Raw genomic sequence first — 11,734 nt, forward strand, 5'->3', positions numbered from 1 at the left:
ACTAAACCTGGGACCTCCCATGTGTAAAGCAGTCACTCAACCACTTAAGCTACATCCACTCCCTGTTGTTTTGTTTTTAATTCAAGGGCATATGTCTGGGGATAATACACAAATTGTCATAATATGACTTGTTAGGATTTCTGGTACACTGATATTGTTTATATCTAACCATTATCTGGTTCCTTAAAAAAAATATTTGGGGAATCAGATCTGGAACTGCTTGTTTCCAGAGACGTAATGATCTTTCTGCAAATCAAGGCCAAGTCTGATCAGGTGAGAGAGCAGCTGGGGCACCGTGAAGGAGACCACGTGCTGGCCTCAGACCCCAGCTCGACCATACCCACTTCTGACGTTAGAAATGTCATCTTGAGTATTCTGTCCACTTGGTATTGCTGAATCAGTCCAAGACCAAATGTTGCCAGCTCCCATTTAATTTCTCAACCTCCCCGAAGTACTGTCTAAGAAGATGAACCAAATTTTCAGGTCATGTAACTCAACAGGCTGGATTTAAGAACCCACAGAATCAAGGCGTCTTGAAGCTGTTGATGAGACCGATTCCGCTAGGATTTATGGCAATGAATTCTTGGCCTCCAGATAGGCAACGACACCATCTAGTCTCCAACATTGCTTTTCGTGCCATATGTATTTCCATAGATTATCATTTCCATGGGGATTTCTTGTCTCTTCATGAAAACGATTACAATTCACCTTCTCAAAAGTGTTACAGATTATCCTCTTGAGCTTCCCTCATGACAACTAAGTAAACCTGATCACTTTTTTTCATTTTGGAAAATTATTCACCGGAGCATGATGACTTAAATAGGGTATGTGTTGGCTGGAAATTCCTACAAATTGCCAAATATAGGCACTCTGTTCCTCTTTTTTTTTCACCCCCGCCCCTGCTGTTTCTGCTGCCTGTGTCCATTTGCTGTGTGATATTCTGTATCTATTTCTCTTTTTTGTCTTCTCTTCTCATCTTTCTCCTCCAGGATTCATGGGATTCGATCCTGGGGACCTCTGATGTGAAGAGAATTTCCCTGTCAATTGCACCACCTCAGTTCCTGGTCTCTGCTACGTTTCACCTTGACTCCCTCCTTTGTTTCTCTTTTGTTGGCATCATCATCTTGCTGCATGACTCACTTGCACGGGTACTAGCTCACCGCGTGGGCACTCGGCTTGCTGCATGTGCACTGGCTCACCATGTGGACACTCAAGTGGGCACTTGGCTTACCACACGGGCTCTGGCTCACTATGTGGGCACTGGCTCATCATATGGGCACTGGCTCATCATGTGGACACTCACGTGGGCACTTGGCTCACCACACGGGCTCTGGCTCATCATATGGGCACTGGCTCATCATGTGGACACTCACCAAGGCACTCAGCTCATCACACAGGCACTCGGCACTTGCAAAGGCACTAGGCTCACCGCATGAACACTAGCTCACCATGCAGGCACTGGCTCACCATGCAGGCACACACGTGGGCACTCAACTTGCCACACAGGCACTTGCGTGGGCAATCAACTCACCACACCAGTGCTATGATAGCTATGCAAGCACTTGGCTCACCACGTAGGCACTCATGTTGGCACTTGGCTTGCCATGCAGGCACTTGGCTCACCATGTGGGCACTCGGCTCACTGTGCAGGCACTCAGCCCACTGTGTGGGCATGCTTTCTCTTCTTTTATATATATATATATTTTTTTTAATTTATTGAAATACATCATACATAAAAATACATAACAATAAATGTATAATAATAGTTGTGAACTTATAGAACAAACATATATAACATCACAGGACTCTCATAACTCACCCTACCACCAATAACTTGCATTGTTGTTAAACCTTTTTAACTAATGATTAAAAAACATTGTCAAAATATTACTACTAAACAAAGTATTTTCCCCCAACTAATCCGATTATTATTATCTTTATATCATTTGTATATGAACATACATAAACAATTAGTAAAGTTGTGAACTTACAAAGCAAACATTCATAACATCATACAGGGTCCCATACATCAACCCTCCACCAACACCTTGCATTGTCATGAGATGTTTGTTACAAATTATTAAAGAATATTGTCAAAATCTTACTACTAATCATAGTCCTTATCTTACATTTGGTGTGTTTTTCCCCCAACCCACCCTGCTATTATTTTTTAAATATATTTTTTATGACTGAAGTTGTAAACTTATAAAATAATCATGCACATGTACAGAATTCCCAAACAGCACCCCTCCATCAACACACCAATGTTGTGTGTCATTTGCTACAAATAAAATAATATCATCTGATTGTTACCATGTCCGTATCGTACATTTTGCTCATATTTTCCATACTGCCTCAGAATCAGCACAGTACATCTTTTGCATAGATGCAAGAATATTATATTATTACTACTAACCACAGTCCATAGGTCACTCCAGCTATATTTTTCCCATGCTTCTCTACATTCCCAATACCCTTCAGTAGTTATATACATTTGCTCTAGCTAACAAAGGGCACTCCTGCATCTGTACCATCAACCACAGTTCTCATCCACTCTTGGTTTACTGTGCTATCCAGTTCCTAGATTATTCTCTAACATTCTGTCAATTGGCATTTACATAACTAATTACCATTTTCAGTCACATCCCCATTCATAAACTAGCTGTTTCTGTGTGTTACCATCCACTCTATACATTCCTACACTTTTAAGTAAAACTAATTAAAATTTCTACATACATTAAACATCAGTAGTCCACTCAGTCCTCTTCTTATCTCCTTTAAGAATCCACCACCTAACACGAGATCTTAAAGATATTTTCCAAAATTTCTTCTAGAAGTTTTATGGTTCTTGCTTTTATTTTTAGGTTTTTGATCATTTTGAGTTAATTTTTGATAAGGTGTGAGATAGGGGTCCTCTTTCCTTCTATCAACTATGGATGTCCCATTGTTTCAGCACCATTTGTTGAATGGATTGTTCTGCCTGAGCTGTGTGGGCTTGACTGGCTAGTCAAAAATCACGTGACCATACCTGTGAGGGTCTGTTTCTGAACCATAAATTTGGTTCCATTGGTCTATTGTGTCTGTCTTTAGGCCAGTACCATGCTGTTTTTACCACTATAGGTTAGGTATTATGACTTAAAGTCTAGAGATGAGGGTTCACTTTTCCTTTTTATGATATTTCTGGCTATTCAGGACTCCTTACCCTTCCAAATAAATTTAACAATCGTGTTTTCAATTTTTTCTTTAATGCTGGTGGAATTTTTATCAGGATTGCATTGAATCTGTATATCAATTGAGTAGAATTGACATCTTAATGATATTTAGTCTTCCAATCCATGAGCATGGAATGTTCTTCCAGTTATTTAGGGTTTTTTTTGTTTGTTTGTTTTAACATTAAGTTGCAGTTTTCTGAATACAAGTACTTTACATCTTTGGTTAAGTTTATTCCTATTTGAGTTTTATCTGTCATATTTTATTTTCACCACTCTTTTGACACTTTTGGTTACTTTTTTGATATAATCTTAATTTCTAGACTCTCTTCCAGGCCCCTTTCTCCTGTCTTTTCTTTTCAGACTCTAGCACACCCTTTAGTATTTCCTGAAAATCTGGTCTCTTGCTTAGAAATTCTCTCAGTTTCTGTTTATCTGTGAATATTCTAATTTTGCCCTCATTTTTGAAAGACAGTCTTGCTGGATATAAGATTCTTGGCTGGAAGGTTTTCTCTTGTAGTATCTTAAATATATCAGACCACTGTCTTCTTGCCTCCATGGTTTCTGGTGAGAAATCAGTACTTAATTTTATTGGATATCCCTTATATGTAATGCATCGCTTTTCTTTTGCTGTTCTCAGAATTCTATTTTTGTCTTTGGCATTTGACATTCTGATTAGTATGTGTCTTGGAGTTGGTCTATTCAGATTTTCTTGGATGGGAGTACGTTGTGCCTCCTGGACATGGATATTTATGTCCTTCAATAGGATTGGGAAATTTTCTACCATTATTTCTTCAAATATTCCTTCTGCCCTTTTTCCCATCTCTTCTCCTTCTGGGACACCCATGACACATATGTTTGCATGCCTTTTGCTGTCATTTAGTTCTCTGAGAACATTGTTCAATTTTTCCCATTCTTTTCTTCATCTGTTCTTTTGTATGTTCACTTTCAGAGGCCATTTCTTCAAGCTCACCAATCCTTTCTTCTGCCTCCTCAAATCACTATTATATGATTCCAATGTTTTTTAATTTCTTTTATTATACCTTCATTCCCATAAAATTAGCTATTTTTCTATTAATGCTTTCAAATTCTTCTTTGTGCTCATCCAATGTCATCTTAATATCCTTACTCTCTTTAGCCATCTCACTGAATTTACTAAGGAGATTTGTTTGAACATCTGTGATTAGTTGTCTCAACTACTTTCTGTCATCTGGAGGCTTATTTTGTTCCTTTAACTGGGCCATGGCTTCCTGTTTCTTGGTGTGGATTGTAATTTTTTGTTGGTGTCTTCACATCTGGTTTACTAGAGTATTTTTTCTGGGTGCAGTTTTTCTCTTTAGTTTAGGGCTTCCTATCCTTTCTCCCTTGCTGGTTGTGCAGTAGGAGCCAAGCATGTAGTTGGTGCTGTAAGTCATGGAGGCTCAAGCTGCCCTCATTGCACCAGGGACCAAAGAAGCTTCTTCCAACTTTCTCCTTTGCCAGGGGTAGGGACAGAGTCACAGCTGTTTGGAATAATCCAAGTGCAGGCCTAGACTGTAGTTACCCAGAAAGACAGATGAAACTTCATATCCCTTTCTCCCCTGCCTGGGGTGGGGATGGAGCTGCAGGTGTGGGCGGCAATTTATGCAGTGTGTGTCCAAGATGACCACAGTTGCCCTGGTAGACTTCTGATTTTCAGTCAGTGTCAGCCAAAGTTACCTGCAATTACCTATATAGGCTGGTGCAGGGCTCCTCAGCCTCCTCCCTGCCAGAGGCGGGGCTGAAGCCTAGGCTAGGGCTGCAGGCTGATCTGCATGAAAGAAACTGGTTCCTGCCAGTCAACCTGGCTTCCCCTCAGGCTGGGGGCAGAGTCAGAATGGCAGCTACTGGCCTCTTTCTGACTTGGGCTGGTTCACACCCCAGCTGTTCCCAGGGTTATATCTTAGCCATCCAAATCTACCAATGAGTACATAAAATCGGCAGCCAACCATCTCCTCCTCCCCTGTTTCTGGGAAATGGAGCTTCCAATGCCAGCCACAGAATAGCTCCTGGCGTGGCTCGTGCCGCCAGAGTAGGACAATCCCCGGCCTCCATGGCTTGGCCAGTAATTTCCCAGAGAGACTGGCGCAGGTCTCTGCAGCTTCCTCCCTGCTGGAGGTGGCACTGGGTGCTGCATTCAGCTCACAATAGGTTGGCTCAAAGGGAAGGCAATGCAGAAATAAAGATAGGGGCAGAAGAGGGGAGACAAACCTGGGACCAGGGGACTCACAGCTTCTGGAAATGAGAGCCTCAACCCTAGTTGTCCCATCGCATTTATTGGGAAACTACCAAGAAGCTGTTTGTTATCCAAACTGCAACATCATTTACAATAACAGGGAACAACTGCAACATCTAACAACTGCTACTTTTAACAGGTGTAACATTTACAGTAACAAACAGGTAAGGCAGTTTCCCACAACATTTCCCCCTTTTTGTTTTTGCAAAGTCTACACAAATGATGTTTTACTGATTAATAAAGCTTTAACAACAAACAATAAGACTTCCAACTAGCAGAATAGACTTTCATTTTTCATGGGCTTAAAATTTCCCACTGGCAAGTCTATATAAGCCAGTACTCGATATTAATGCTGGCCACGTCCAATTTATAGGCTAAATTAATACAAACTCATACCCAGCCAAACAGCATTTAATAATTTGATAGAGTAGCAGGGACCTTACAGCTTGTCCCAATTGTTTGCTTTTTTCAGGTCCTTAATATCCACAGGTTTCTTCTGATTTTTCTTAGGGTCAGTGCCACAGGTTTCTTCTATGCAGCCAGATTCATTGCCATCAGGCCAGGGCAAAAAACCTTGAGGAAGAACTGCAAAAGTCCATTGCTGAACTTTTCACACAGTTTTTGTACTTTTTGTAATCATTCAGGTTTGTTTTGCTTTTACAAAATATATTAACCCACTGAATGCTACCACAATACTTCTACAGCTGGTATATGCATACTAGTTCTGTCCCACATACCTCCATATTAACCATTTTATTTTAGGAAAAAATACACCTTATAACATTCCAGTTGGCATTCCCTCAAACTTTTTTTTTTTAAAGATTTATTTATTTTTTATTTCTCTCCCCTACCCCCGCCCCAGTTGTCTGTTCTCTGTGTCTATTTGCTGCGTCTTCTTTGTCTGCTTCTGCTGTCGTCAGCGGCATGGGAATCTGTGTTTCTTTTAGTTGCGTCACCTTGTTGTGTCAGCTCTCCATGTGTGCGGCACCATTCCTGGACAGGCTGCACTTTCTTTCGCGCTGGGCGGCTCTCCTTATGGGGCGCACTCCTTGCGCACATCGGCACTGTGCATGAGCCAGCTCCACACGGGTCAAGGAGGCCCGGGGTTTGAACCACGGACCTCCCATGTGGTAGGTGGACGCCCTAACCACTGGGCCAAGTCCACCACCCCCTCAAACTTTTTACCTTTTTCAATATTCACTTAACTTTTACATCTTGCTTTTGTCCTATGAAGCAATTTAAGCAAGAATTCTATTAATCAAGAAACTTAAATAAGTACTTATTTAATTTTTTGGCCAATTGAATAGAGTTCTTTTAAATCACATTATATCACTATCCAGCAAAATATCACAAAAACCATTACAACACACATTGAAAAATCACAATACACACTGACATTGAACAAACACCTTTCTGGGCTCCAGCCCTTTTGGGCACCTGCCCTTCTCTTTTTTCACACACACTAACATTGCACAACCATACAAACACAAAAGCAGTTTTAAATTTACTAATCTAAAATTTCTTCATTGCTTCAACACTTCTCTTCTAGTTCTCCTCCTCTCAGTTTCTTTCTTACTCTCTTTCTGTCCCCAAGTCATACTTGCTTTATGATGCCATGCTTGAACAAGTTCTATAGTTAGGATACTTTGATGTTTTCGGAATGAGACCCAGCCGGGCAGTTTCCAGCATCCGTCTCTCCATCTGCATGACCAAAAGTTCTGGGTCACAGGAACTTTTGTCGTCTCTTGGTGTTTATCCGATGAGCTGGTACCCACACCGGACGATCTTTCATTTTTCAAAACAGCTCTGGGAATCCTTTTCATAGTGTCCCTACGCAGGAACGCTCCCAAGCTGCGGCGTGCGCGCTGGGCGGCCCCCAGCCTCCCCGCAGCCGCTGGTCTGGAAAGATTGTCCCCACAGTCCCGCAGCCACTGCCACCGACCGGGAAGGTGTAGATTCCGCTCTCTGTCTCCTGGGAAAATACAAGAAACCCTCGAGGACTTCGAAGGCTTTCCAAACCACTCTGGGCTCTGCACTTTTACGTCAACTTTAGTTTCCCCCGAGGCAATCCTTCTTCTCTTTGTGTCCCTTCCGGCACCAGTGGCTGTGAGCCTTCTTTCCTTCCGGCCTTCTTTCCTTCGAGCTCCACGTTGGGCACTTGCTGCATTCAGCTCACACTAGGTTGGCTTGAAGGGAAGGCAACGCAGAAATAAAGGTAGGGACAGAAGAGGGGAGACAAACCTGGGACCAGGCGACTCACAGCTTCTGGAACTGAGAGCCTCAGCCCTAGTTTTCCATCGCATTTATTGGGAAACTACCAAGCAGCTGTTTGCTATCTGAACTGCAACATCATTTACAATAACATCTAACACTGCTACTTTTAACAGTTGTAACTTCTATAATAACAAACAGGTAAGCCAGTTTCCCACAACAACTGGGGCCTAGGCTGGAGCTGCAATCTGACCTGGGCAGAGAGAAGCCGGTCCCCACCAGCACTGGGATCCTCAGTCCGCCCCGCGTCCCCTCGTGCCAGGTGTGGAGTTAAGATGGAGGCTCCCAGCTCTTTCTACTTGGACAGGCTCAAACTGTAGCTGTTCTCAGGACTGCACTGCAGCCTGCTGAATTTACTCATCAGTAGCTGAAGTTGGTGCCCAACTGTCTCTTCCTCCCCTGTTTTTGGGGAGTGGAGCTTCCAATTCCAGCCGCAGAACAGCTCTCGAGGTGACTTATGCCTCCAGTGGAGGATGGCCCCGGCCTCTGGGGCGTGGAGCCTCTACTTATGAGTCTTTTCTGCAGATGGGCAGTCTCCTCCTTCCACTCCCCCAGGGACATTGCAGAATGCTCTTCTGGCCTCCTGGAGCCTCCAAACAGGTGCTTAGCTAGCTCCAGAGGGCTCTGGGTGTTTGCTAACTGCCCTGCAGCAGGAGCTGACTCTAGGAGCTCTTTACTCTGCCACCATCTTGCTGGTTCTTCTCTTCTTCTTTTTCACCAGGAGGCCCCAGGGAACAAACCCAGGTCCTCCTATATGGTAGCTGGAAGCCTTATGACTTGAGCTGCTTCCCGCTCTTTTCCTCTTACCACCATCTTATATTTGAAAATGGAGGAACATTCATATTTGATGGTTTGAAGAAGTAGTACGTCTACAAAATTGTAAGCCCATTTTCAAATGCCTTGAGCGCTAGTAAGACTTCCCAAATCTTCTTAGTCATAATTGATTTCCCGCTTCTCTGAACTCACAATATCATTTCATACTGCAAATATCTCACTGTATTTATCACATTTCTCCTCTTTCAAATATATTTTATGTTTTTTCTCTTTTTGTCTAGACTGAAAATTCTTTGAGGGTAAGGTCTATGCCTTGCTCACATTTGTACCCCCATTGGTAACAGTCTTTAAAAATGCTAGTTTTGTAATAAATAAGTAGTTACTGATAATGATATAGATAGATATATTAATAGGTATAGGTGGAGCTATAGAGATAGAGACAGATGATATAAAGATGTAAATGACACAAAGATATAGGTAAGTGAATGGCTGCATGCATAGCTAACTTAATTGGATTATAATAATTGACCAATTTAGGCAAATTTCCCATTTCTAGTTCATTATTTTTCCAATTTCAGAATCAATTATTCTGACCCTGTCTCCTTAGAATACAGTTTGATGAAAATGAAGGGAGGAATCATTCTATGGTCCAAAAATGGCCTGTGGTGAATAACTTTTCCATTCATTTTCCTTCCAGGCATGTATCCATTGTCGTCAGAAATAAACAAGAAATGCAAGGGAGGTGGTGTCTGCAGATTTGAGTGCTTTCAAACGGAAATGCTGGTCGCCCAGTGTCTGTTTCAGCTGGAGTGCTGTGTCAGGGGAAACCCGGGGCCCTGAACGGAAGTCCCCGAGGGCCCTTCAACACCTGTGACCAGCCCATCTTCCACCCGGCTGCAAAATTTAGATTAAAGTGTGATGGTGCAAGTGCTGTTGGGTCTATTTAGCATTCTTTTTAAAACACCTTATCTCGGATTCGAGGGGCTGAGCTGCAGCCTCCTCGGAGAGACTTTAGCATCGCTTCAAAGGTCTATCTCACTCCAAAGGACTATCACACTCTCCTCAGTGCCTCTTTCTCTCTCTAGTCATAAAAACAGATGTCTTAAGGAGAAAGGCTTCAAAGTATGGAAACATCCCACCCAACGCCAGCCCTGCTCCGGATCCCTCTACCTGCCCAGGCACCGACCTCACCACCTGCCCACCTGTGGAGGACAGCGCCTGCCCCCGCCCCGGGACGAGCCTTCTCTCGCCAGGATCCCACAGGCGCGTCTCCTGCATCCTGAGCTGCGTCCTGGCCCACCGGCCCCACGGGGCTTCCTGAACAAGGGGGCAGGCTGTACCCCTCCCCACGCTCTCCTCAGTGTGGGGCTCTCCCCACGCTGTCCCCCAGGTCCAGCTCCAGGCTGCGGTTTGGAGCTGGCTCCTCAGCAGCTGAGGGCCCTCCAGCCACGCTGCCCCCCACTGGTTCCTCTGGTTTGGGGTCACCCTCCGAGCAGGGAGCCAACGCCATGCCTAGCTTTCTGGGTTGTGTGAGCACGTGTCTTCTCGACCGGCTGACCGTAGGGTGGTGTGGCAGGCACACACAGCGGGTCCCAACCTGGCCCTCAGCACCCGCCGCCCACAGCAGGGGTGGGTGCAGGAGGGTCGGGGTCTTCCCGGGGTGCTGAGAAGGTGGGGATCCAGCTGCAGGAAGCCTGTGGCTGCCCCTGATGGCTAAGGAAGCGTGTGTCCCTGGCTGAGGTGACAGTGCAGGCTCCCCAGCTGGCCTCGCTGTGAGTGGAAAGAGGCTGGGGGCCACGAGGTGTGCTGTACCCCAAGTACAGCCCAGCCTTTGAGCATGTCCAATGCTGGCATTCCTGGGGAGGGAGACCCTGAGCGACTGGAGCCCCGTCCCAAAGGCCCACACTCTGCTGCGAAGAGTATCAGGGAGGGGAGTTAAAATGGAATGGGGAGAAGCAGATTTGGCTCAACTGATAGGGCGTCCGCCTACCTACATCGGAGGTCCAGGGTTCAAACCCCGGGCCCCCTTGACCCGTGTGGAGCTGGCCCAAGTGCAGTGCTGATGCGCGCAAGGAGTGCCGTGCCACGCAGGGGTGTCCCCCGTGTAGGGGAGCCCCACGTGCAAGGAATGCACCCCGTAAGGAGAGCCGCCCAGCACGAAAGAAAGTGCAGCCTGCCCAGGAATGGCACCGCACACACAGAGAGCTGACACAGCAAGATGACACAACAAAAAGAAACACAGATTCCCATGCCATGACAACAACAGAAGCAGACAAAGAAGAAGACGCAGCAAATAGACACAGAGAACAGACAACCGGGGTGGGGGGGGAGGGGAGGGGAGAAAAATAAATGAATAAATAAATCTTTAAAAAAAAAAAAAAGATGATGCAACAAAAAGAGACACAGATTCCCAGTGCCGCTGACAAGAATGTAAGCGGACACAGAAGAACACACGAAAAATGGACACAGAGAACAGACAACAGTGGGTAGGGGGAAGGGGAGAGAAATAAAAAGTAAATCTAAAAACAAAAACAAAAACGGAATGGGGTCGTGCTGCGGGGTAGCTCAGTGGTCGAGCGCCGGCTTCACGTGTGCGGGGTCCCAGGTTCAACCCTGGTACCTCCTAAAACAAATGGACGGGATCAGAGATGGCCTAGACCAGTAACCAAGCCTATTAAGAATGCAGAGGAAGGAATGCGACCCGACAAGCCGAGGAAAGTTACCGGACTCTGAAGGAGGGGTTGGGGTATGGCCTTAGCTGAAGGGCACCGACTCTTTTGGGGCTGTGGCCCTCACAACACCCCAGAAAGCCCTGGCCTTGCTTCTCCTTGTACTCTGGGTGCAAGTTCTCCACACCTGCAGATAGTCAGAAATCTGAAAACAATTGAGCCTGCTGATGATCTGCAGAGATTCTGCCCAAGCAGACGAGGGCACGGTATTAGGGACCACCAGCGAGCTGCGCCCCAAAACCAGAGCGGACCTGGGTTCCCTCTGCTGGACTCACCGGAAACTGTCCGACTCTACCCGCGCCCTGCATGGTCAGAGCTGCCGACCGGCACAACGAGCCAGGATACGGTGTGTGAGCGCCCTCTGCCGGCCCTACTTTTCTGCCAGCCCAAACCTCTGCGTTCATGTACCCTGACAGCAAACGAACTCGTTTATCAGGGCGTCTACCAAAGGTCACTGCAAGATGCTTTAATGTTGACACAAAGCCCCTTTGTTCCAT

The 11,734-nt window shown here is 45.4% G+C and overlaps 1 pseudogene; it reads right to left on the reverse strand.

Annotated features, from left to right (window-relative positions):
- Nucleotides 1-11,734, reverse strand: part of LOC101420254 (thiamine pyrophosphokinase 1 pseudogene) — a 104,163-nt pseudogene extending 92,429 nt beyond the window's left edge.

The sequence above is a fragment of the Dasypus novemcinctus genome, chromosome 25 (assembly GCF_030445035.2).
Source record: "Dasypus novemcinctus isolate mDasNov1 chromosome 25, mDasNov1.1.hap2, whole genome shotgun sequence".
Taxonomy (NCBI): Eukaryota; Metazoa; Chordata; class Mammalia; order Cingulata; family Dasypodidae; genus Dasypus; species Dasypus novemcinctus.